Source organism: Malaya genurostris, chromosome 3 (genome assembly GCF_030247185.1).
Source record: "Malaya genurostris strain Urasoe2022 chromosome 3, Malgen_1.1, whole genome shotgun sequence".
NCBI classification, from domain to species: domain Eukaryota; kingdom Metazoa; phylum Arthropoda; class Insecta; order Diptera; family Culicidae; genus Malaya; species Malaya genurostris.
In genome coordinates this window covers 271,380,833-271,406,025 of record NC_080572.1, presented here as the reverse complement: position 1 = coordinate 271,406,025, position 25,193 = coordinate 271,380,833, and the positions used below count along the sequence as shown (strand labels likewise).

The window sequence follows — 25,193 nt, the reverse complement described above, 5'->3', positions numbered from 1 at the left end:
ATAATTTAATTTAGATGCGATTAGTGCATGAAAACATATATGTGGTCGCGATAAAAATGAAGTGAATGTTATTTTTGTGTAGATAAGTCGATTTCTATGCACGCGTCATGTTTTCTGCTCGAGTTTCCTGGTAACGTAACGAAACATGAGAGAGAAACAAAATCGGCTCAGCAATGCTGCCAAACAAGCGGTAGCTTTATTGGATTCAGACACATTTTATGCAAACTTGTAACCGAAAATATCGAAACCAGGAAACCCGGCCCATCGAGAATTATTTTGTAAATATGCGAGAATGCATGGAGAGAAATATAATAGGCAGAGCGAGACACGTGGTTATACGCTATCTACAGGGTCCGGCACTCGAAGTGTAACCAATTAAAAAGGCCATAAATTCAGTTTGGAAAATTACTTTTACTTAATTCAAAGAACAAAATGTGTAAAAATAATACAAAATTCAGAATCAATTCACTTTTGCTCGATATGACCACCTTTTGCCTTGACTTGATGACTTGAGAGAGCGAAGGAGTTGCTTCGTTTGGCCGAATGTGACTTGCAGGTATTTTGGCCCACTCGCGGACAATAACTTTTTTCAGCGCCTCGAGACTGGTGTATCTTTTAGTTAGGACTTTGCTCTCCAAAATGGCCCAAAGAGAATAATCCATTGGATTCGCATCTGGTGAATTCGAGAGCCATTGTGTGGACGTGATGAAGTTCGGAACGTTGTTTTTCAGCCATTCTTGGTTCACTCGAGCTTTGTGAGACGGTGCCGAGTCCTGCTGAAACGCCACCGAGATGTTTGTCTGCCCACGGCTTCAAGGCAACCTCCAGAATACTTTTCCGATAATATGTCGCATTTACCTTGACGCCAGGCTCGATGAAAACGATTGAAGAGCGCCCATCTGCGGTTACAGCGGCCCAAACCATTATCTGTTGCGGGTGCTGCCTCCTGGTGGCCAATCGATGACTCAAATTCTCGTATGAACGGTCGGTCAAGTAAACCCTATCGTTTTGAGAGTTTACGAATTGCTCAATTGGAAAAAATTTCTCGTCAGAAAATACAATGTTCGGAAATTGACCGCTTTCGGCCAAACGAACCAACTCCTTCGCTCTCTCAAGTCATCAAGTCAAGGCAAAAGGTGGTCATATCGAGCAAAAGTAAATTGACTCTGAATTTTGTATTATTTTTACACATTTTGTACTTTGAATTAAGTAAAAGTAATTTTCCAAACTGAATTTATGGCCTTTTTAATTGGTTACACTTCGAGTGCCGGACCCTGTACTGGCCTCAACCCTGTATTTCGATTTGTCGATTAGGATAGTTTACACCAGTTTTTATGCGAATTGTCAAAGTTATACATTTTTTAAGCGAATTTCAAAGTTATACGGATTTTTGCTTCGTTTTAGTTCGCTTGCACCAAACTTTGAGATTTTTTTTTCCACAAACTTTTTGTTAGTGATAACACCAAATCTTGTAGTTTCATACTTTATTAAAACTTTTGGTATCTAACAAATAAACCTCGTCAATATCTTTCAAATATTTTTTATTCGAGATAACATCTGAGCATAACAAGAGGTAATGATTTTTGTTGCGATTTTTTATGCGAATTTTTACAAAGTTATGCGGATCGAGTCGGATTATCTTCCGAACCATCGATACCAGGCCTGGTTAAGTTTGTAAAGTGCACAAACAGCACTTGAAACTGGGCCATCAAAAAGTGCAACTCGGACAAGAAAACAACACTATTTGAGTTATAAACTCAGAAAATAAGAAGAAGCATTTTTTTGCGTAAATCGCGGGCGTTGAAAAATTCCCCACGCTACCAACACGTTGCAAGTACATTTTTTTAGCGGTGTATCCTCGAGTTGGTGAGTCACGAAATATGATTCCACGGAATGTTGATGAATGGCTTGAACGTTTTTTTTTTCGAGAACAATTTTTCCTACGATGAAATTTGAACGATTAACATGATGAGATGGTAAAAACCTTATGCATTCGTGATTGCACTTCTCACCAAAGTTGGCAAAAAGTGCACGGACAGACGATCACCCACCAGATCGTCGGTCCGTGTTTGCTCATATTTTACCGGACTGCAGCAATTTTTTTTCGGGCTTGTAATGCGACATTCAGAATAAATGAATTTACAAATTCCACAAGTTACGAGCTGGCTCGTGGCATGACTCGCCGTACACGGCGTAGCAGAAGACAACCACGACCACGGTCACCGGCGCCCATTGGTCATTGTACGACGACGGCGATGTCTAGCCGTTCGTCCGACTGACCGGCAGCCTATCAGCCAACCAAACCACTACCGTCAACGAGGTGAGTGCAGTGATGTTATTTTTTTTGTTTCTCTTCTGTCATTTAAAAAATGCATTCAGTTTATAAAGGTTTTTAATTGAATTGCAAGTTGGTCAACGTTTCAGCGTTTGCACTTGCCCTTCTTCTTCGGGCCCACTCCAAAACTGTCCGACGGGCGAACTTGGACCCAGCCGAATGTCGTCACAGTCGCTGAATGAACGAATGCACTTTTCTGTGCACCCAGCAGACTAGCGCACGACCAAACCACCGACGATCGGGCGGGCCGGCCGATGGTGACGGGAGTTGGTGAAATGGTGTCAAAGTTCCTAACTCTATGCAGTTTGTTGTTGCATTTACCGATGTATGTGTGTTTGTTCTGCACTAAAAAGTAATAGAATTTGGAATGTAGGTCTCGGCTTGCCAGCAGTCAGCCGGTGGAGGGCAAGCGGTTCACGGTAACTGACAGTCACAGAACTTTGATTGATAGTTTCTGCAGTAGAACTGAATCTACCATCGGTTTCGAAAACCAAACGAAAAGCTTTTTTTCCTCTTCTCCACTAATGGAACGAATACTTCAGCAAAAATTCGACTGTTTATTTAATCCTAACCAGAATGGGATTCTGGTAGGTCAACGTTCGCCACAATGCTGCCTGGACGGTGCTGTGCAGTCAAGAATCAAGGTCCACTCCACCGCAACCCGTAGGCTACTCGAAACCACATGGCTGCGACTGGTTCGGATACAAGAACGAACGGGAAGTCGGCGGGACCTGTGTGTCCGATTTTTGTATTAGATTACAGTTAACCTGAGCCCGTTCAATGTAAACACGGCGATCGTGGTACGATGGGACGATTGGGCAGCCTCCGTCCGCCAGTTTCACGGTAAGCATTACTCTTCTGTTGTTGTTGTTGTTGTTGTTGAAACATAACCACGAGGCACAGGATGACGGTTTTGTTGGACCGTAGGCCCAGAAAAATACGACGCAATATGACGCAACAAGTGCAACCCCAGCAGCGTGGATTGTTTTTTTTTCTGTAGGTACGCCGGCCGAGGGTTTTTGCGAGCGCGGGAGAACAGAAGGGGTTTGACATTCCTGGTTGTGGATCAAATTGCCTAATCGAAAGTATGCTTTTTGTGGTGCGGTGCTCCTTCCTTTCGATGGTCAGGAATGTGGTCGTACCAGGAAACATGAGCATATTTTTGTCCTCTGCCAGCGATGATGGTGATGATGATGATTATTATTGTTTTTTTTTTGCACTCTAGAATACGGGCTTGTTGTGCAGAAAAAAAACTCACAGATGAGTACAATATGGACGCGATATGTAAAAATCGAAGAGAGGGTTTTCATTAAAAAAAAGGGGATATAAACACAAAAAAACGGTTCATGTCTGTCGATACTACGGCGACGAGATGCTGAACAGCAGGAAAGCGTAAACGGAGCTATGAATCACTTGTTGATTCCGTGTCGTAAGAAGATTTGTGCACCAGATGACCAGATGTTATGTCATAACCAAAATGGAGAAAGGTTTGTGTGTACAGCATGGGAAAAGCGTGTCCGAAAAAAACAACAACTCGCAAACACCATATGTGACCAATATTGGAAAGTTTTCAGCTATCGAAGTCAATAGAATGTGGTGTGGATAGGATAGTTTACTTGTAAGATGGAAAATTATCGAATAAAATGAAATTCCAATTTCGATTCTTTAGATCCGTTCTATTCTTAAAAAACGTGTGATTAATCTCCTTTAAAAAAACCAGTTTTTAGTGAACTTGAGCTTAAGTAACCATCCCAGTTTGCTATTCCGTTATTGATCGGGATCATTTGTGAACTTAATTCTCTAGCTGCAAAACCAAAAGAACTTTTAACAAGAAAAATTTTTTAGAACTTCTGAGCCCGGAGGGCCGAGTATCATATACCATTCGACTAAATTCTTCGAGATCACAAAATGTCTGTCTGTGTGTATGTGTGTTTGTATAGATGTATGTATGTGTGTATGTGACAATTAATGTCACTCATTTTACTCAGAGATGGCTGAACCGATTTTCACTAACTTAGATTCAAATGAAAGGTCTTAAGGTCCCATATAAAGTTCCTGAGTTTCATTTGGATCCGACTTCCGTTTCCGGAATTACATGGTGATATACACAAAAAAATAGTCACACACGTTTCTCAAAAATGGCTGAAATGATTTTCACAACCTTAAATTCAAATGAAAGGTCTTATGACCTCATACAATTTTCTTGAATTTCAAATATGTGCAAACTTATTAAAAAATGCGCACTCAATTTCTCGAAAATTTCTCAACCGAATTTTACAAGCTAAGAAACAATTAAAAAATTTTAAAATTCTTCAAGAAGTCCCCGAAAACTTGATCCTGATCCGACCTCCGGTTCCGGTATTACAGTGCGATTAGTGAAAATTTTCAATTCCATGAGTATTTTTTCACAAGCGATAGCGAAACGTGGTGCACATTTTTATAAAACTTACTGCTAAATTCATCTAGTTGGCAGATCTTGTTAGTTAGTGAACATATAAAACTTCTTTGGGACTACTAGACCTCGGTTTTCGCTTCCGAAAGCATCCAAAAACGGAACTCATGATTCACGAATCATGATTCAAATTAAAGCTCTCGTTGTCTTCAAATATACTGTGGAATTTCAACCTGATCCGACTTTCGGTTCCGAAATATTAGGATGATGAGTGTCAAAACATCCAAATCGTCATTCAAAATGACAATGCAAAACTAGTACGCGACGGTACGTGCGGCTTTCCTTCATTCGTAGCGTGCTTTGTTCAAGAGTATTTTTCAGGTGAAAAAATGTAAATTTATTATTCTTTGATTCAATTTGTACCTACTTGTTAGTGTTAGTAAAAGATCATGATAACGATGCTTTTCTATAATAGTTTATGCAATCACTTGAAAAATCATTCGACACAGTTCATCGAGCTGAGCAATGTATCTGTGTATTCATGTATGTGTGTGAGTGTGTAAAGGGCAAAATTCTTCTAGATTTCTCCTAAAACTGATACAATTTGTAGACTATATTAGTTACTTACTGAACGAACCGACTTCGGCTATACTGATCTCATGTTCCTGGTTCTAGAAGTACCGAAAATAGTGATCAAAAAGTTTAAAACGAGAATCACTTAATTTTCTCAGAGATGATTCGATCGATTTCCACAAACAGGCTCAAATAAAAGTTCCTATAGTTTCATAAGTTATTGTTTAATTTTATCCGGGTCCGACTTCCGGCTCCAGACTATAGGGTAAAATGTTAGTTTATTCCCAAAAAAGTTTTTTATTTTATTGAAGATTGAAAAAAAATTCTTCGCAGAATCTTCTAGTGATATTTTTGAAAATATAAGTAATATGAGAAAGGTATCATTACACCACTAGGTGGATTAAAAAAGGTTTTTTCGAATCAAACCACTGTGAGATGGCACTAGCATTGTCAAATCCGTATGACGTTTATGAAGTGAAATTTCAAAAGACTATGTTTGAAATTGTATCAGGTTATATCATATCATTTAAAACATATCTAATGCAATCGCTCGGTTTGTAAATGTGAAAGTTGTTCAGCGTTTACATACCGACAAAAAAGATGGAGCACCCTGTACAAGCTCAGCAATGGCTTTGAAAGTGATGTCCAGACTTTACTCCATCGAAAAGAATCCGTCAGAAGGCAGTGTTTTTTTCAATTATGCTTGAACATTTGACCATGAGAAAGCTCCATTCAAAGTGGGTGCGCGTTTATTCACAGTCGATCAAAATCAACGCTGATGATTTGGAGCATGTTTACAAGTAATAAATCAGATTTTTTGCGTCTACATATGACAATGGATTGAACATGGATCCATCATTTCCCTCCGGAACCGATCATCATTTGGGTGCATTCCGTCACTCACGTCCGAAGCGTCTAAAGGCACAACTGTCAGCTGGGAAGGTAAGTATTTTGGGTTGCACATGATATCGACTATCTTGAGAAAGAAAAAAAAACAATCAACAGCGAATACTACAAAACGGTTTTGAATCGTTTGAATGCAACAATCAAGGAAAACCAACCTCATATGACCAAGCAAATACCACAATCACGATATCGAGAAGTTAGAGAAGCGTTTAAAAGATCGTATTGCTCTTGAAGAAAATTGCATTGATGAATAAAATCGGTTTGACTAAAGCTCAAGCGCTAAACTTGATTCTAGCACCAATATGAATAAATTATTATTCACGAAATTTATCATGTTCTCGAATTTCGCTGGACCGAGCAATCTGAAATAAATTTTAAAATAACTATGGATACAAATTTCGTAATTTTACAAACTGTTGAAATAGCTGCGAATCAGTTCCTCCGAAAATCACAATCTTTTTTTTTATTAAATTTCTTTTTCGAATTTTGACGTGAATACGTCTTACTGCACTGTGAGGCCTTTTCAAGACTTACCTTCTGGCAGAGTGATAAGTTTTTGATCGTGAATATCTCTTGTTGTATCCAACGTATCAACATAAATTTTGCTACATGCCATCTAAAATATGATCAATAATTCATGATAAAATTTTCAGTTGTATGACACAACCACAAATAATTAATAATTAAAGTTTTCAAAAGTATATGGTATCAGAGAAGATCAAAAAGAAGAACTCATGAAACGTGTTTGCCTTCATCGTACCTTTTATACCTGCGTTAGCTATTGGTTTTTCTCTACGTCATCGGAGATGTGATCAGCAATTTGTGATAGAATTATGATAACTTTAAATAACTCGAAACTTTCGTTTTCTGAAACGCTTGGTAAGTAAAGAAGGTATTAATTTGATGCTCAAATCATTCTAGCCTGTGCAGTTGACTCGTTCAGTTCAGACCAGAATTCAGGTCCAGAATCCAATTCTGTGATTCAATTCTGAAATTGATTTTCAGAATTCAAGACCTTATTTTTTTGTCACTTCCAGAAACGAGGTCTAAAATTATATTACTCATCTAGAATCCAAGGCTAGAATCGCAGAATAGCAGAATATTGGAACTGAAACCGAATTCCATAACTTGATTCTAAGCCGGGATTTAGGAACCGAATTTCATTATAGACCTAGACTTTGGATCTGAATTTTGAAACTTTCGGGAACTAAAATAGAGGGTCAGACCAGAATCAAATTCCAAAGTACTTGTCCGGAATTCAAATTTAGAATACAGTTTTGAAATTGAGGTTCAGTATTCTGAATCTGAAATTCTGGAACTTCAGATTTTATTCCAGAAACAGAACTCAGATCCAAAATTAAGTTATATTTCCAGAATTCACTTCTAAAATTTATTTCACAGTTCAGGTTCTGAGTTCTAGACTAGAATGCAAGTCTAAAATTTGGTTCCAAAATTCAGCTCTACAATTCTAGAAGTGTAATCAGATTCTGAGAATTTTTGGACTAAATTCCGTTTCATAACAGAATTTCTGAGCTGAATTCTGGATCCAATTTTGAAAATCCTGAACCGGAGGTCTGTAACCAGAATTCAGCTGCGAATCAGAATTCAGCTCCATAGCTCAGTGCAAGGATTCAAGTTGATAATTCACTTTTGAACCAAAATCCTGGTAACGAATTCAGTTCCGAAACACAGGTTCAGTGATTTGTTTAAAAGTTCAGACTTCTGTTTAGGAATTCAGTTGCCGAGCTCAAGTGGTTCGTCAATTCCCGAGTCTAGCATCAAAATTGAATTTCAGATTTCAGTTCTAGGATTCGGTTCAAAAATTCGCTTCCAGAATTCAGATTCTTCAACATCAACGACACTGAACAACCGGTCGTGTCTCTGATATAACCCAACCGCCTTCTTTGATTAGGGCGTTCACGTTGTATGCAAATGTGCGGATTGGTAAAATGCTTTTTTCTCACATTTTTTCTGCTTTTCGGTGTTTTGTGTGTTGTCAATGCGATCAAGATTTTCGTTAAAATTCCGTCAGAATATCAGTCTTCCTGCACTTTCGACTTCTTCTCGTGACATTTCCTTACGGGAAGGATCGGAAAGGTTGGAAGAGATTGATGAACCTGGGCGAGGGGCTGATCGGGAATGGCCCATTTCCAATCCTTGACAAAACCAGGTGAAAAATCAATTTGGTCGAAAATATCTGGATTTAGAGAAGAGATTCCTGCAGCTCGTAATCCGGATGTAATATTTGAGTTTGTTGCGGAACCGATCAGAAAACAATATCAGAATGATAATATAATTGTAGCACGTTTTGATAATTATACCAAAAAATACATATAATTAAGTTGTACAGTTCTTCAGTCCATAGATAATTCCATGTAAATTGTACCTTTGATTTGTTAAGAATGGTACTTGATGATCATCAAAAAATTTTGTGTTTTAAGCCTTATACCGAAATTATTTATCTCTTGCTGAAAGAAAAGGCAAATGAACTATAATTTACAATGCACAATTTGAAATTAATTAAGATACAACAATGATGTTTCACACAAAAATTATCTTAGATATAATCAGATACAGTCGATACAAATGTTTGATATAAATTCTTGACATTTTAACAACTATGCATAGTGAATTTATGTCGAATTCTGATTTTGTTTTCTTTATAATATCAAAATTTGATACAATGTTTATAATCACAAAGTATTGAGCGCTATAGCTTTTTAACAAAAATTTTATTTATATAGCCAATGATCGATAGAGCTTGCAGCACAACACACTAAAAGATAATACGTTTTATTGATCTTTCAGCTGGCGAACGTAACGTGTTAGGTTTTTTGGGCAAATGCATCAATATACCGCATAGGTGCTACCGATGATGCGGATTTTGAAGCAGAAACTCTTCGTAACCGGAAGCCAGGAGTCTTCGGGCTGGTTTGATTGCCACAGTTGGTTATTCCACTAATAACCGACTACTTTCATCATCACCATCATCATTCCGGTTGGATGACCGACGGTTGGATGGCCGACGACGATCGCCGCGATAGAGACAGGAAGTATTTTTAGAAAGAAAAAAACACGATCGGAATGTTTTATATGGAATATGTGAAGTAATTAATAAATGGGTTGGAATTTTGTCGTGCGTAACTCACACGTAAAACATTGGCTGAGGGTAACGATCTTGGCTTAAGCTTGGATAAGATGCATGCACGAAATGTGTGGGTTTTTTCTACTAGTTCATGTTTTGACCCACACTGTTCAAAGCTGGTAAAAAATAGATAGATACAAATCTCACACGATAACGTGTCGCTAATCTTGAGTACACACCTGGAAAAAATCAGATGAATTTACGTCTTCTGAGACAGACTGATTTAAGTGTTAAAAATGACTCATTTTTTAAGCTTTCTTAAATGGTTGGGTATAGTTGTATATTTAGTCATTTTACGTGTCACCTACGTGAATTTTTGTCACCTATAAATTTCGTTTTTTTAACAGTGTAGTATAACTGGTTTCGTTTATCTTGCATAGAAATTAAGTTTACAGCCCTAATTACAATCACTTTTTCATATTTATTTCGTATGTAGCTCACATACTGTCTCGTTTTCAAGAGAACTCATGACTCATTGAATTAATGAAAAGATTAATTGAACGTATCACTTGATTCGACAATATTTAGATAGATCATTTTATATGATATAGATTACATAGTTTTCTGTCAATAGAAAAAGAAGCTTTTACTATATAATTTGTAGGTGAAATATGGTTAATCTTTTGCAAAATCACACTAAGTAGAATGAAAGCGTGTATCGTTTTATTTTAGAGTAACACTAGGCTTTTCCATAATCGGTAATGAAAAAAATTCGTGTCTCTTCAAAGTATGTTTTTCGATGAATTAGAAAATTCAGAGAACTGTTTCGAAACGGTTCCTTCCATTTTCTCAATTCTATTGACTGTTGAAGTGTAGAGAGCCAAAAAATAACTGGTAAATAATTTTTTCAAAATCGAACGATTTCCCCAAACTTAAAATGAAAAGTTTTCTAAACCCATAGGCTGTTGAATTTGTCCTGATCCTGTTTTATAAGGTGATGGAAGTTAATAATTTTCAAACTATCATTTGGAGTGCAAACAAAAAATCCTTAAAATCATTTCCAGATATATGCCTTGTTAATTGATGGCTTACTTAAACTTCACCCGTTCCGGAATACATTTTCGAAAATAGTGGAAATTTTGGTCAAACATTCTAAAATCGAACTAAAACATTAATTCATAGGAACCATCAAATTTCGTCTCGATAGATCATGATAGATTTAATTTGAAAGGTAAAAATCAGGTTCGATGGACTACATAGTTTTACAACTAAATCGATTACAGTCTCTAACTACAATTTCTATGAAAATATATTTTCATACTAAGGTAACGGCTCCCTATTTTATCTGAACTCTTATTTCCATCTCATCGCTTCAGCTCATAACTTTGAGCATGGATCATATCTATCAACGTACCTGAACCAAACTAAGAGAAATGTTTTAAAATGTTTTTTTAAAGTTTTTTTCACGCTTCACCAATTAAAACATGGTTTTTAATCCTTCAGTGATCATTTTTTTCCATTAAAAAATAAATACACTTCCAATTCCTTCCAAATGAGATGGAAGCCGTTACCCCCCTAATGATCCTTAAAGCAGTGGAATTTACTGAAATTTTCTTTCATTCACTGGAATTTTTAAGTGATGATTTGTAAATTTTCATACCACAAACGATCGTCTTTGCAACAATTTTTGAGAAACAAGATTTCACACTACTCAAGACAAATCGCATATTTTATAAATATTGATAACGCCGAATTGCGAGCAACATTGGATGCAGATGATACCTCTAGTCAAAAGCGAATAGCAAAAATGTTAAATGTTGCACTACAAGCAATTTGAAACCCGTTTTTGACCATTCAAAACCCACGGGAAAAGTGCAAAAGTGTGGAAAATGGGTGCCACATGAATTGAATGAAAGATAGTTGGAAAACCGAAAATTTTACTTCAACGACACGAAAAAAAAATCGGGTTTGCATCGAAACAACACACAAAGCCATACCGGTTCAGGATACAATCAAAGTACTTGGCTGGGAGCATCTACCTCACTCGCCGTATTCATCAGACTTGGCCCTCTCCGACTACAACTCGAGAAATTAAGTTTGCTTCAAAAGACGAACATTTCCATTGGCGTAGTATCCATACATCGATAAAATGGTGGTGATTTCATACCGGTATACCTGATAATTGTTTCGTTAAAATTTGATGAAAAGAATAAAATTTATAATATTTAACAATGTTCAGAAAAAGAATTTCAATTTTTTTTATGTCCGAGTGTTTATCATATGTTGAAAACTTTAAAGCGATAATTTTCATCTTTTCTAAATATATATCGAGAAGTTAAGTACATTTACATTTTTAGGCAAATATTTTACAGTATATTTACATTTTTAGGCAAATATTTTACAGTATCTGAAACATACTAATTTGACCAAAAAGTTCCCGAAATCACCACCGTGTGGCGCTCTCAGTCACCCGATTAGATTTTTTTAGGTTGCCATATCTGTCATTGATATTTTATCAAATTTTCATATTTCTGCGATTGTGCGTGTCTTCGATTTGGTACAGTTTTCAAGATGGAATTGAATTCGCAAACAACGAGTTTGTATTAAATTTTGCGTTGAAACGGATTCAATGGTGCGACGACATTGGAAATGTTTGAAGAGTATTTCAAAAACGATACTCTGAAGAAAACAGTCGTTTATCAGGGGCACGAAGAAGTGGCCGTGAGTCTGTGAATGATGATGAGAGAAGCGGTAGGCGATGCTCACGGTTTTCATTGATTGCAAGGGTGTGTTGTGTATCATGCATTCCTTCCACAAGACCAGACCGTCGAACGTTTTTAGCTACAAGTTTATTTAATTAAAAAAAATTAGCTAGACAATAATGTTTTGATCTTCATTACATTTTATTAAACCTTAAGATGGATTCGGATAGAAATTAATACCGTTATATTGGCTCATAGGTGTAGCGTTCAAGATTGTGAGCCTCTACGAAAATTGAGTGCCCATTTTTATCAGTTTTTGCTCGTTTCAACCCGTTATTCCCTAGCTGGACGCCGGACTCGAATGAAATTCAATATACCTATTAATTAATTCAAGCAAAAACGACATTAAGCATAGACCGGACAACTGAACATAGGCTTCAAGGTGGATGAAGATTTCTAAAATCGGAGAATTTCTTTTTTTCGAGAATTTGAATTTTCGAAATTAACTCTAATAGGAGTGATGTTTTTAAGTTGACCAGAGATCATGGAAAAAAGAACAATTTTTTTTTCGTGGTTTGCCCGAGCAAAAAAACCCAAGACAGAACTAAGAATTTGGTAATAGGTGATCACCTGATATTCGGTAACGTTCCCCAAAAAGTTTGTTTCAGTAAAACTAATACTTGAACAGTTTCCAGTAGATGTTGGCGGTTAACACCACAGCACAAACAATGCGTTATAATTTTAAGTCGTCAGCATAAATCAGTTTGTAACCGTTTCTTCCCAAAGCACATGTGAAATCATTGAAAAACAGCCCTACGAGCAAAGGTCAAAAATTACTGCCTTGTGGAACTCCGGATGCGTTCGAGAGTGCTCTTGATTTATTATGGTCCAATTTGACTCGCACAACTCTTTCATAACGGTATGAGCAAAACTAGAACACAACATTCGAAACGGGAAAATTTACAAAGAAGTATTCTGGGATCCATTTTTTTTTCAAAAAGCATCCATCTTTGCTTTTGCTTCCATGATGGTTTCGTTTAGAGTAAGCAAATCCATTATAGTTTCTGTTTCTATTTGTTAATTCAACTAATGTGAATTATTCCCACTTAATTAACCAATTGCATTTTCCAAATATTCTACTAGAAGTGTAACAGTTGAATCACTGTCAATCCTGAAACAGTTCATTTGCAATGGTTCTAAATCTAATTCGGGTCGGGTTTCGGGTTCAAAATGCTCGAAACCTGACCATTTCTAGTTCACTACTAAACCTTGTTACTTGGGTAAGACTAGGCATTCCTCCTTAGTTTGACTAAAATTCGACACAAATTTATTAATACACATTATTTAGGTTTTCAGAAATGTACCCGTCGGTTGTCGAAAATTATTATTCTGAATATTTTAGTCACGGGAAGAAGAACTCGAATCAACGGAAGTTGCTTCCATAGAAATATGGACATTTTCAATAATTGTCTAACAAAACGGAAATAAATCACGAAAACTAAAAGACTAGATAAATACTTAATTTCACAGATTTTCATTCAACAATTTTAATCGAAAACTCTTGTAGTGCAAGGGAAAAAAAAGAATTCCTCTGTTGAAAAATTCCAAAAAAGTCTGCTAAAATTAAGATAATTAAATTAAGAACAATTCTTAGTTTAAGTGCGATGCAATCGTCCTCTTCGCAAGAAATCGGCAGCGAGGTCTGTGAAAAACAACGGGCAAAAGCAGAGAGTAGTTTTGCTAAATTCGTTTTTCTGCTAGTTCCGTCTATCTAGTCTGATCTAGTTCCGTTAAAAAGATAAAAATTTGAACAAAACCGAAATTATTGAATTCCAAATAAATAACCAGTTGCGACTCGTTGCCGACCCGAGAAGGCGGAACTCAAACCTCGACACAATAGTCCACTATGAAACCCAATACCGCGGCTTTTGTACTACTCGGAAGCGACCCAAAGTTTATTGCAACATTCCGAAAAGACAAAATTTTCCTTGCTCAATTTTCAACCGTAATTCTGCTTACGTCCAAACAAAATTGCTTTGCAAACAAAAAGATGGAAACATGCGTGTACGCTGATCGGCTGGCGACAAACAATATTGCCCGAGTCGGCACAGTTGTTGACCGTAAAACAGCCAAACATTCGTGTTTGTTTTCCGAAACTGCAGCAAAACATTCTTCGTACGCAGCACACGCCAAACATTCTTGCCTTTGGTGGTGGAGTGCGAATGTGATAGACAAAAAAAAGTCGTTTCTACTTACAACCCCGAAAACATCGTGTTTTGCATTGCACGACACCTTTTCAATCGAAAATAAACTTCGGTAGAGTATCTAAACAAAATTTGCACATATTTCGATATTTCTACGCGTTCCTTCGTCATATAGGATATTCTTGTGAAGAAAAGAAAAACAACTCACATGAGGAAACATTTTTCTTCACTTGTTTGTTGCTCACGGGACGCAGACGATCGTCACTGTTTTCCACCAGCCAAGGAGAAGAGAAAAATCATCACCACACAGCACCTCGATCTTCACTGCATTTTTCTTTCTACTTTCGTAAACTCAGAAAATAAAAAAATAAATTAAACAGGGGGAGAACCGTTTTTCCGTTGCCGGCGTAAATTTCGTCTACCGCGAAGTTTTCTCAACCACTGCACTATCAATTTATAGCATAAAAGATCCTTTCTTTTCGACCGATAATCTTCTTCCACTGTTGTATGTTCTTCGAGCAGTTTCTCAACACACACCGGAAATTGTTTCAATGTTTGTCACACTTCATCGAAAGAATGTCTTCTACGGGAAACAACACAGTAAACAAAAAAAGTGCACCGTTTTGCAGTCGACGGTCGAAAAATTCGTCAAAGTTCAAACACGGGAAAAAGGTCGCGCGCGTCAACACAGAATCAGACACGGGACACGAGAGTGAACGAGATTATACCCCACGAACAGCCGAAGGAAAACTGTGCGCTTACTGGCAGGCAGCACGCTAAAAAGAATCAACAGTCGCAAAGTCTCTCGGAGGTCTCAGTGCGAAAATCGGCGTTCATTTTTTTTCCTTCATGTTTCGCAGTAGTACTACTACTATACATACAATCGCAAAACCAGCACCAGCATCATCGACGTAAGCATGTATACAACCGACGACGACGACGACGATGATGATGACGGTGACGACGGCGGCGGCGACGGTGGCGAAGGCGTCGGGCACGTTGTTGTTGCTGATGTAGTACGGAACACGGCGCGCGCTCTACTACTGCGGCTGGTCTGATGGCACTACTAACTGGCTGACTGGCCTGATGCCGACCCCGGCTCCCGGCTGATCGGGGGCGACTGTGTGGGCCACCGGTCGGGACACTGGCGGAGCCCTTCGGTCCTGTGCGGTACGGCATGGTAAGGCAGCGAAGAGCCTCGTGACGGCCGATGACGATGACGATTAGTGAGACTTACTTGGAACGGCTGAAAGGGAAATGTTCTTTAAATAATGGAATCAACATTTGTGGACGGTAATAATGCCTTTTGAATTGTTTGTTGTGGTAAAATAATTCAGTAAAATAGTTTGACAATTTATATTTCACTTTTATGAGTCTGTTTTAATATATTACTTACTTTACTTGCTCCAATTACTTTACTTACTTTACTTACTTTACTTACTTTACTTACTTTACTTACTTTACTTACTTTACTTACTTTACTTACTTTACTTACTTTACTTACTTTACTTACTTTACTTACTTTACTTACTTTACTTACTTTACTTACTTTACTTACTTTACTTACTTTACTTACTTTACTTACTTTACTTACTTTACTTACTTTACTTACTTTACTTACTTTACTTACTTTACTTACTTTACTTACTTTACTTACTTTACTTACTTTACTTACTTTACTTACTTTACTTACTTTACTTACTTTACTTACTTTACTTACTTTACTTACTTTACTTACTTTACTTACTTTACTTACTTTACTTACTTTACTTACTTTACTTACTTTACTTACTTTACTTACTTTACTTACTTTACTTACTTTACTTACTTTACTTACTTTACTTACTTTACTTACTTTACTTACTTTACTTACTTTACTTACTTTACTTACTTTACTTACTTTACTTACTTTACTTACTTTACTTACTTTACTTACTTCACTTACTTTACTTACTTCACTTACTTTACTTACTTCACTTACTTTACTTACTTTACTTACTTTACTTGCTCCAATTACTTTACTTACTTTACTTACTTTACTTACTTTACTTACTTTGCTTACTTTACTTACTTTACTTACTTTACTTACTTTACTTACTTTACTTACTTTACTTACTTTACTTACTTTACTTACTTTACTTACTTTACTTACTTTACTTACTTTACTTACTTTACTTACTGTGGTTTTACCACAAGAAATGAATAGATTTTCCGTGATCGCAACAAATTTATTAGAATGTGTTAAAATCTCCTAAAAGGATTTCAGATGTAATTAGTTATACCATAAGGAACTGAAACCAACTTACGTTTAGTATTTCTAATCAATTCACACGAGTCTCTTTACCGGGAAATATATTCTTGAGCTGAGCCCTATTAATTAATTCAATCATAATACATAACTCATTTTAATCTTCATTCATGTTCTTCACTTACCAATTCAATTCGTATAAACTAAACTTAACCATCAGCGTGGTTAATTACTATTTGCTATCTGCCAAGCTTAACTGGTCTCAGCCATACAGCCTGAAGGCTTATACTATCTATCCGTTTGATCGGCACTGGATACGGAAACAAATTTCTGTTCTAAACTATGCAACCGACATTTGACACTTTTACTACCAAGATTAATTTACAACATTTGTTATGTTAGCGTTGTCGAGGGGTCTTCCGAAGGATTACAATACTCCCCCTTAGTATGACGTGAATCAGTGCACGGATTGCTATCATTTGTCCCGATATCAAGAACTGCTAACTTAACCGCAGGCCGCTCGTATATTCCTTTTAAGGTATGCACCGTCGCTGATCTCACTTGCCCGTCCGTTGCAAGTTTAGTATCGATCACTCTTCCCATTGGCCAACAATTTCTTGGTAAATCTGGGTCCACAACTATCGCGACATCTCCAACCGCAATGGGTTTAACTTTCGTAAACCATTTTGACCTCCGGGTAATTTCTGGAAGGTACGACCGCACCCAATGTTTCCAGAATTCGTTGGCGCAGATCTGAGACATTTTCCAATTGCGAATTAAAACAGATGGGGTATCATCAAACATTGTTAGTGGTTTGCATCCATTAGATGAACCCAAAAGCAAGTGGTTTGGTGTCAGTACTACGCCGTCTTCCAGTGCTGGTACATGTGTCAAAGGACGACTATTAATGATATTCTCAATTTCGATTAAGGCATTTCGCAGTACTTCGTCGGTAAGCCTTTTCGATCCCAAAACTTGTTTAAGATTTTTTTTTACTGATTGCACTAGTCGCTCCCAGCATCCACCCATATGAGGGGAAGCAGGAGGAAGGAACGACCAACGACTATTGGTGGTAATGAACTCTTTCATAATACGCTTCTGATCCACGTTCTGAAAGGCAATTCTTAATTCCTTGTCCGCTCCCTTAAAATTGGTTCCTTGGTCACTGTATATCTCCAATGGTACGCCACGTCTTGCCATGAAGTTACGTAGTGCAAGTATACACGAGTCAGTTGTTAATGTGTGAGCAGTCTCTAAATGAATTGCGCGCAGTGTTAGGCAGGTTATCAATACCCCCCAACGTTTTTCACTCCTGCGTCCTATGGAAACCGTGAACGGGCCGAAATAGTCCACCCCTACGTAGGAGAATGGACGGGAGAATGTCGCCAGTCTAGCTGAAGGGAGATCTGCCATAAGCGGTGGTTTAGGTTGAGCATTTCGAATTTTACATACGATGCAATTGCGTTTGACTTTTCCATATTCGATTCTAATTTTTGGTATATAAAAATACTGTTGAACTTCATTAATTGTAGTCTCGTGGTTTTGATGATGGAAGCGCTCATGAAAATCGCGTAGAATTAATACGGTCAGTCGATGAGCCCTTGGTAGCAAAATAGGGTTCTTTGCATGTGCAGAGACAAATTTACAGTTTCCTATTCTACCACGAACTCGCATTAGCCCGTGCACGTCTAGAATTGGGGACAGCTTGAACAGTGAACTACTCTTTGGCATAGTTACCAGTGATAAAGGTTCCGCCGCTGCCATCAGTGAAAACTCAGCTGGGAATACTTGACGTTGAGCTATACAAATCAGATAATTCTGCGCCTTGTTTAGGATATCTTGATTTACTGGTCCTACAGCAAAGGGCAAATGTTTTATTTTTGAGGCCAGAATATTGATATATTGGAAGATCCACCCTACAACTCTCAATAGCCTCTTCCAGCTAGAATACTTATTCGGGTCCACGATTTCAGTTATTGCAACTCGATGAGATAAAAGAAACGACGCTCTTAATTCTTCCTGTGTGTCGTATGGAACAAGTTTATTTGACTGCCATGAGTTTTCTCGTGACCAAATAACATTTGGACCAGAAAACCAGCGACTGGAAGGGGACAGATCAGGTACACCATGCCATTTGGTACCATCATCCGCAACGTTGTCCTTTGTAGAGATCCACAGCCATTCATTAAGCTCCGACAACTCCAAAATTTCGCCCACTCGATAGGCAACATACTGAGAGTAACGTCGATGGTCGGAACTCAGCCATCCCAATACGTTTTTAGAGTCTGTCCAGTAAGTACGTTTGCTAATTCGAAGAGTAAGAGATGATTCAATTGCTCTGGCGAATCGTACACCGATGAGTGCTGCCTGTAATTCTAGCCGAGGAATGGAAACAAATCTAATCGGAGCTACCCTAGTTTTAGAGCCGACGAGTGAGCATTCAATTTTTCCTTGTTCTTCAAACCTAAGGTATACTGCAGCTGCATATCCGGACTCACTAGCATCTACGAAAGTGTGAATTTGTATGTTACAAGTAGGGCTTAATGAAATGTGCAATCGGTAGCATCGGGGTATCTGCACCTTCTCTAAGTTCGGTAAAACACGTAACCAACGCAGCCATTTTTCTTGCTGTGCTTCTAAAATCGGTTCATCCCAATCGATGTTTGTTCTCCAAACCTCCTGAAGGAGGACTTTCAAAAACATAAGAAAATGTCCAATCAGTCCGAGAGGGTCAAAAATCATCATGAGAATTCTCAACAACTCGCGTTTTGTAGGTGGTCGCATGCCACTTAATATATCTTGATCGAAGCGGGCTGACATTTTGTACGTTATGGTATCTGTGGATGTGTTCCACCACATGCCCAGTACCTTTTCAGTCGTATTTTCTAAACCAATGTTCAGGTCTTTCTCTGTAGGTGACACATTTTGTAACGCAGTGACGACTTCATTCGAATTAGAAATCCACTGGTGCATGTCAAATCCAGCATGGCCGTGTATGATCTGAACTTCTTTCGCCAAACGAATTGCATCTTCCTGCGTCTCGATGCTTACGAGAAGATCGTCAACATAGTGGCCTTTTATAATGGCAGCTGCGGCATCAGGAAAACGTCCTGCGAATTGAAGTGCGTTGTGATTTTTTACATATTGCGCACAGCTTGGTGAGCAACTGGCACCGAAAGTCATAACCCTCATGACATAAACGTCCGGTTCACTGTTTGTCCCATCACGCCACAGGAAACGTTGACTGCATTGATCCTCTTCCTTAATTAAAACTTGATGGAACATTTCACGCAATTCGCCACCGATTGCCACTCGATGTTCCCGAAATCGAAAGAGAACAGATGTTAAAGAGGCTAGCTGATCGGGTCCCGCCATTAGCACCGAGTTTAGAGACACACCCTGGACGGATGCGGCCGCGTCCCAAACTATTCGTAGTTTTCCCGGTTTATTGGGATTAAAAACGGGGAAGATTGGTAAGTACCATGTGCGTGGGTGTTTTAATGAGCATTCTTCTAGAGATAATTTGCGTATGTAACCTTTTTTCGTATAGTCTCGAATTTTATTTTGCATTGCTTCAGCTAGTACAGAGTTTTGACGCATTCTTTTTTCTAAGCACATTAAACGTCGTATAGCAGCTGGTTTGCTATTTGGAAGACGAATGTCGTCATACCGCCAAAGAAGACCAGTTTCATACCGATCGCCTTTACGGTGAGTATTTTCCCGTAACAAGGTCATTGCCCGCTGGTCAACTGACGATAGCAGCGGAGTTTTCGGTAGAGTAATCCCTATACCTTCAAGAGAAAAATACTCTTTCACCAAACGATTGAGCTCCGTAGCATCCGGTTGTTCACAACGCGAAATATGCATACTGTGATGGAGTGACTCGCTATCCTCAGCAAAGGCGCTATCGGAACAATTTCCAAAGACAACCCAGCCAAGACGTGTTTTCGATGCAACTGGACCCTTAACGCCTTCCTTGCTAATCAAAGGATGCCCTAGGCGACAGTTGTTCATCCCGATCAACAGTCGGGGACGAGCGTTGTGAAAGGAATCGGCAGGAATACCTTGTAAATGTTTGTATTTTGATACCAAATTCTCCATGTTCAACGTTTGACTAGGTAAGTTTAATGTTTTTACTGTGTGAACGTTAGATAAACGGTAACGTTTCGCTGCGGTCCCGATACCAGAAATTTCAAAGGATACTCGGGCTGAGTTATCTTCATGCCTACATGTGTCTCCTGTCCATTTCAACCATAATGGGTGTGGTTCCCCGGTTAGTTGCAACGTATCAGCTAATTCCTCGTCTAATAACGTGAGTGACGATCCATCGTCGAATAAGGCATAGGTTTTTACCGTAGTGCTTGAGCTATGAAGGACGACAGGCACTATTCGAAACAAAATCGAGTCGATGGACCCGCTATGAGGGTTGCACGGTTCGGCACGGTCAGGGTTACTACCGCCATTTTTATTTTTTTCAGTATTATGCAGCATGCTATGATGCTTGTAACTGCAGCCATTCACCCCGCACTCTTTCCTAGAGCGACATAGTCCCTTATGATTACGCAAGCACCTTCGACACAAACCGCGCTCACGTATTATTGCCCATTTCGCATCGATATTTAGACTGGTAAACTTTGGACAGAAATCTGCTGAAGGGCATTTTCCGTTACAGACGAGACATGCTTTGAAACCAGTAGCAGGCAAAGTTTCGCATTCATCAGCTTGATCAGTATCTTCAGAGTGTGTGTTAATAAATCCATCGTTTTTTCGATTCTTACGTTGAAGAGTAACATCATAATTTATACCGGTGATGGGAGACGTTACCGAACAGGCTGCTTCGACTAGAGTGTAAAGCCAAGAGCTAAATGCACTCAAATTGACATTGTTCAAGCTTCGTTTGTGTGTAGCCCAGTTAAGTTTAACCATTGGGGGAAGTTTTTCAACTAACTCGTGCAGGAATGAAATATTGCAGAGATATTCATTCAGTTCACATGTTTCTAAGGTGGCTGTTAAATTGGACACTGCAATCCCGAAATCGATTAGAGTATTGAGTTTGTCTGATCTCGGTGTCGGTAGAGATTGTACCTTTTCTATCAGAGACTGAACGATGAGTTCAGGTCTTCCGAACAGCATTTTCAATGTGTCTATAACGCCGCTCACGTTTTCTGGATGTAAAAGTCGGCTTCTGACCGATTCCAAAGCGCGACCGCGCAAACATCGTTGTAGTCGTACCATGTTCTCCGCTGGAGAATATCCACACATCTCAGTGGTGCTTCTGAATGTAGCATAAAACATTGGCCACTCTTCAGGGCAGCCGCTAAACACAGGCAACTCTTTAGAAACAGCCTGTCTCGCTGCCACTTGGCCACTTGTTAAAATATTTATTTCTGCAGAGCAGCTTGCTGAACACCGCATGAGATTTGACTCATATAAGACTGATGCTTTCGGTATCGGGGTTTTGAGCGATCCATCAGGTGATGGTATATCGTCTAGCCATTTTTCGAATCTTTTATCTGTGAACTCAACTTCTGATGCTGCTGTACCTTCTGATGCTTTGGACTTGTTCAGCTTGCTGAGCAGCTTGTTTTTCTTCTCGAGGAATTCTCGTCGCTTTGCTCGCGCTTTAGCTGCCGCTTGCTCTTCCTCTTGTCGTATACGTTCTTCCTCCTCCAGCAGTTGCAACTCCATTTCAATCTTTGACGCATTTGAGCGGCGTGACGGAGTTGAATGTTTGGATTCTTCGGGAGACGAAAGTTTCTTCTTGTCATTTTGTTTCACCTTATCCAACATCATTTTAGTGCACCGTTTACAACACCAGTCGATATCTTCGACAGCACCAGTAACAGCGGCACACGCAAAGTGTGACCATTTTTGACATAAATCGCATTGCACCATTTCGTCGTTGTCGGGTTTGTTGCACTCTTGACAGCTACTCTCAGGTGTGTCAACAACATCGTTTTTGCCACGGCTATCATCTTCACTATCGCTTCTCGCGAGTTTCTTAGGCATTGTATTCTGACTCCCGGTAAACGAGATTTTAATTTGTGGTTTTACCACAAGAAATGAATAGATTTTCCGTGATCGCAACAAATTTATTAGAATGTGTTAAAATCTCCTAAAAGGATTTCAGATGTAATTAGTTATACCATAAGGAACTGAAACCAACTTACGTTTAGTATTTCTAATCAATTCACACGAGTCTCTTTACCGGGAAATATATTCTTGAGCTATAGGGCTCCTATTAATTAATTCAATCATAATACATAACTCATTTTAATCTTCATTCATGTTCTTCACTTACCAATTCAATTCGTATAAACTAAACTTAACCATCAGCGTGGTTAATTACTATTTGCTATCTGCCAAGCTTAACTGGTCTCAGCCATACAGCCTGAAGGCTTATACTATCTATCCGTTTGATCGGCACTGGATACGGAAACAAATTTCTGTTCTAAACTATGCAACCGACATTTGACACTTTTACTACCAAGATTAATTTACAACATTTGTTATGTTAGCGTTGTCGAGGGGTCTTCCGAAGGATTACAATACTTACTTTACTTACTTTACTTACTTTACTTACTTTACTTACTTTACTTACTTTACTTACTTTACTTACTTTACTTACTTTACTTACTTTACTTACTTTACTTACTTTACTTACTTTACTTACTTTACTTACTTTACTTACTTTACTTACTTTACTTACTTTACTTACTTTACTTACTTTACTTACTTTACTTACTTTACTTACTTTACTTACTTTACTTACTTTACTTACTTTACTTACTTTACTTACTTTACTTACTTTACTTACTTTACTTACTTTACTTACTTTACTTACTTTACTTACTTTACTTACTTTACTTACTTTACTTACTTTACTTACTTTACTTACTTTACTTACTTTACTTACTTTACTTACTTTACTTACTTTACTTACTTTACTTACTTTACTTACTTTACTTACTTTACTTACTTTACTTACTTTACTTACTTTACTTACTTTACTTACTTTACTTACTTTACTTACTTTACTTACTTTACTTACTTTACTTACTTTACTTACTTTACTTACTTTACTTACTTTACTTACTTTACTTACTTTACTTACTTTACTTACTTTACTTACTTTACTTACTTTACTTACTTTACTTACTTTACTTACTTTACTTACTTTACTTACTTTACTTACTTTACTTACTTTACTTACTTTACTTACTTTACTTACTTTACTTACTTTACTTACTTTACTTACTTTACTTACTTTACTTACTTTACTTACTTTACTTACTTTACTTACTTTACTTACTTTACTTACTTTACTTACTTTACTTACTTTACTTACTTTACTTACTTTACTTACTTTACTTACTTTACTTACTTTACTTACTTTACTTACTTTACTTACTTTACTTACTTTACTTACTTTACTTACTTTACTTACTTTACTTACTTTACTTACTTTACTTACTTTACTTACTTTACTTACTTTACTTACTTTACTTACTTTGACGTTTGACGTTTGTAGCGTTAGTGAAATACCCCTATTTCCAAATGAATATAATGAACTAAATCACTTCGGGACACTTGCTTTGAAATTTCTACGTAGTTAGGTTAAATTAAGCTGTAACCTCAGACATATCAAATGTTCAAGATATAAATCATTTTACTCATAAAATCTTTGATAAGAGGCATGATGGGTCTTCTCATGACATGTTTCACGATTCTCATGATTTTTGTCGTGAATACGATTGACTTTACTATGGGGCGCCTTTTCAAAATTTCCCCCCTAAGAGAATGATAAGTTTTTGATCGTGAGTATCTTTTGTTGTATCTAATGTATCAACAAAAACTTTTCTGCATACCATCGGAAATATGATCATCAATTTGTGATAACATTTTCAGTTGTATGACATAATCACAAATAATTGGAAATTAATGTTTACTAAGACGTTTGGTATCAACGAGTATCAAAGACAAAAAACTCTTGATGCCTCTCTTGTACCTGGGTAAGTATAACAGGTTAACATTTGATAGAACGGGAGGTAAATCAAGTGCACAATTCCGGTTGGTTAAGGTCTAAAGCTCAGTTCCAGTTCTAGTATCAAGAAATTAGTTCAGTATTGAATCATTTGTGGAAGATTCGCAGAGCCAGTTTACCTTCAAAAAGGATCGATTGCGTCATCCTGCTGCTGGTTGTCTACATTATAGAGAAATACAACGAAAAGTGAACAACGATGAGGAACATTATGCAAAATCAGCCCTTCTAACGGCTCCAAAAGTTATCTAAAGAGCTGTAAAGATGGCTTTTTTGCAATCTGAAGATAAAAAACATCAGTGCAAATCTAGAATAGTTTAATAGCTTTGTGTTCTTTACGCAGTGCAAAATTCGCAAAAAATAAGTGCGAATATGTTCATAATTTGACTGCTTCGTGTTCAAGAAAAATTCTCTAAAGAATGTTTAATATCACAGAGAATTCCACAATTTGGCTAATCCCGTACAGAATTTTTGTGTTTTTTTTTTTCATTGAAATATGCAAATCCGGAATCAAATAATCGACATCAAAATTCTATATGTTGCTATTTTTGTGGTTGTTGGGGTCGCTTATTTGTGAAAACGAAAACCTATTTGTAAAAAGAAAGCTCTTAAACGGAATTGGATCAGTTTAGAATCAATCGGCACTGTGAGCAGCTCTGCTGCGAGACGTTCGAAGAGCCAGTTTCGCTTCAAACAAGAATGATTGC

General features: G+C 37.7%; 1 protein-coding gene across 2 annotated transcripts in view; it reads right to left on the bottom strand.

Moving 5' to 3' along the window:
- Positions 1-15,215, bottom strand: part of LOC131439544 (uncharacterized) — a 178,424-nt gene extending 163,209 nt beyond the window's left edge. Inside the window, exon 1 of one of the 2 annotated variants that reach the window (XM_058610687.1) lies at positions 14,406-15,215. The gene's annotated coding sequence lies outside the window, so the exon portion shown is untranslated. The remainder of the gene's footprint in view (positions 1-14,405) is intronic. The other variant, XM_058610688.1, reaches the window with a different exon arrangement.
- Positions 15,216-25,193: the final 9,978 nt, after the last annotated feature.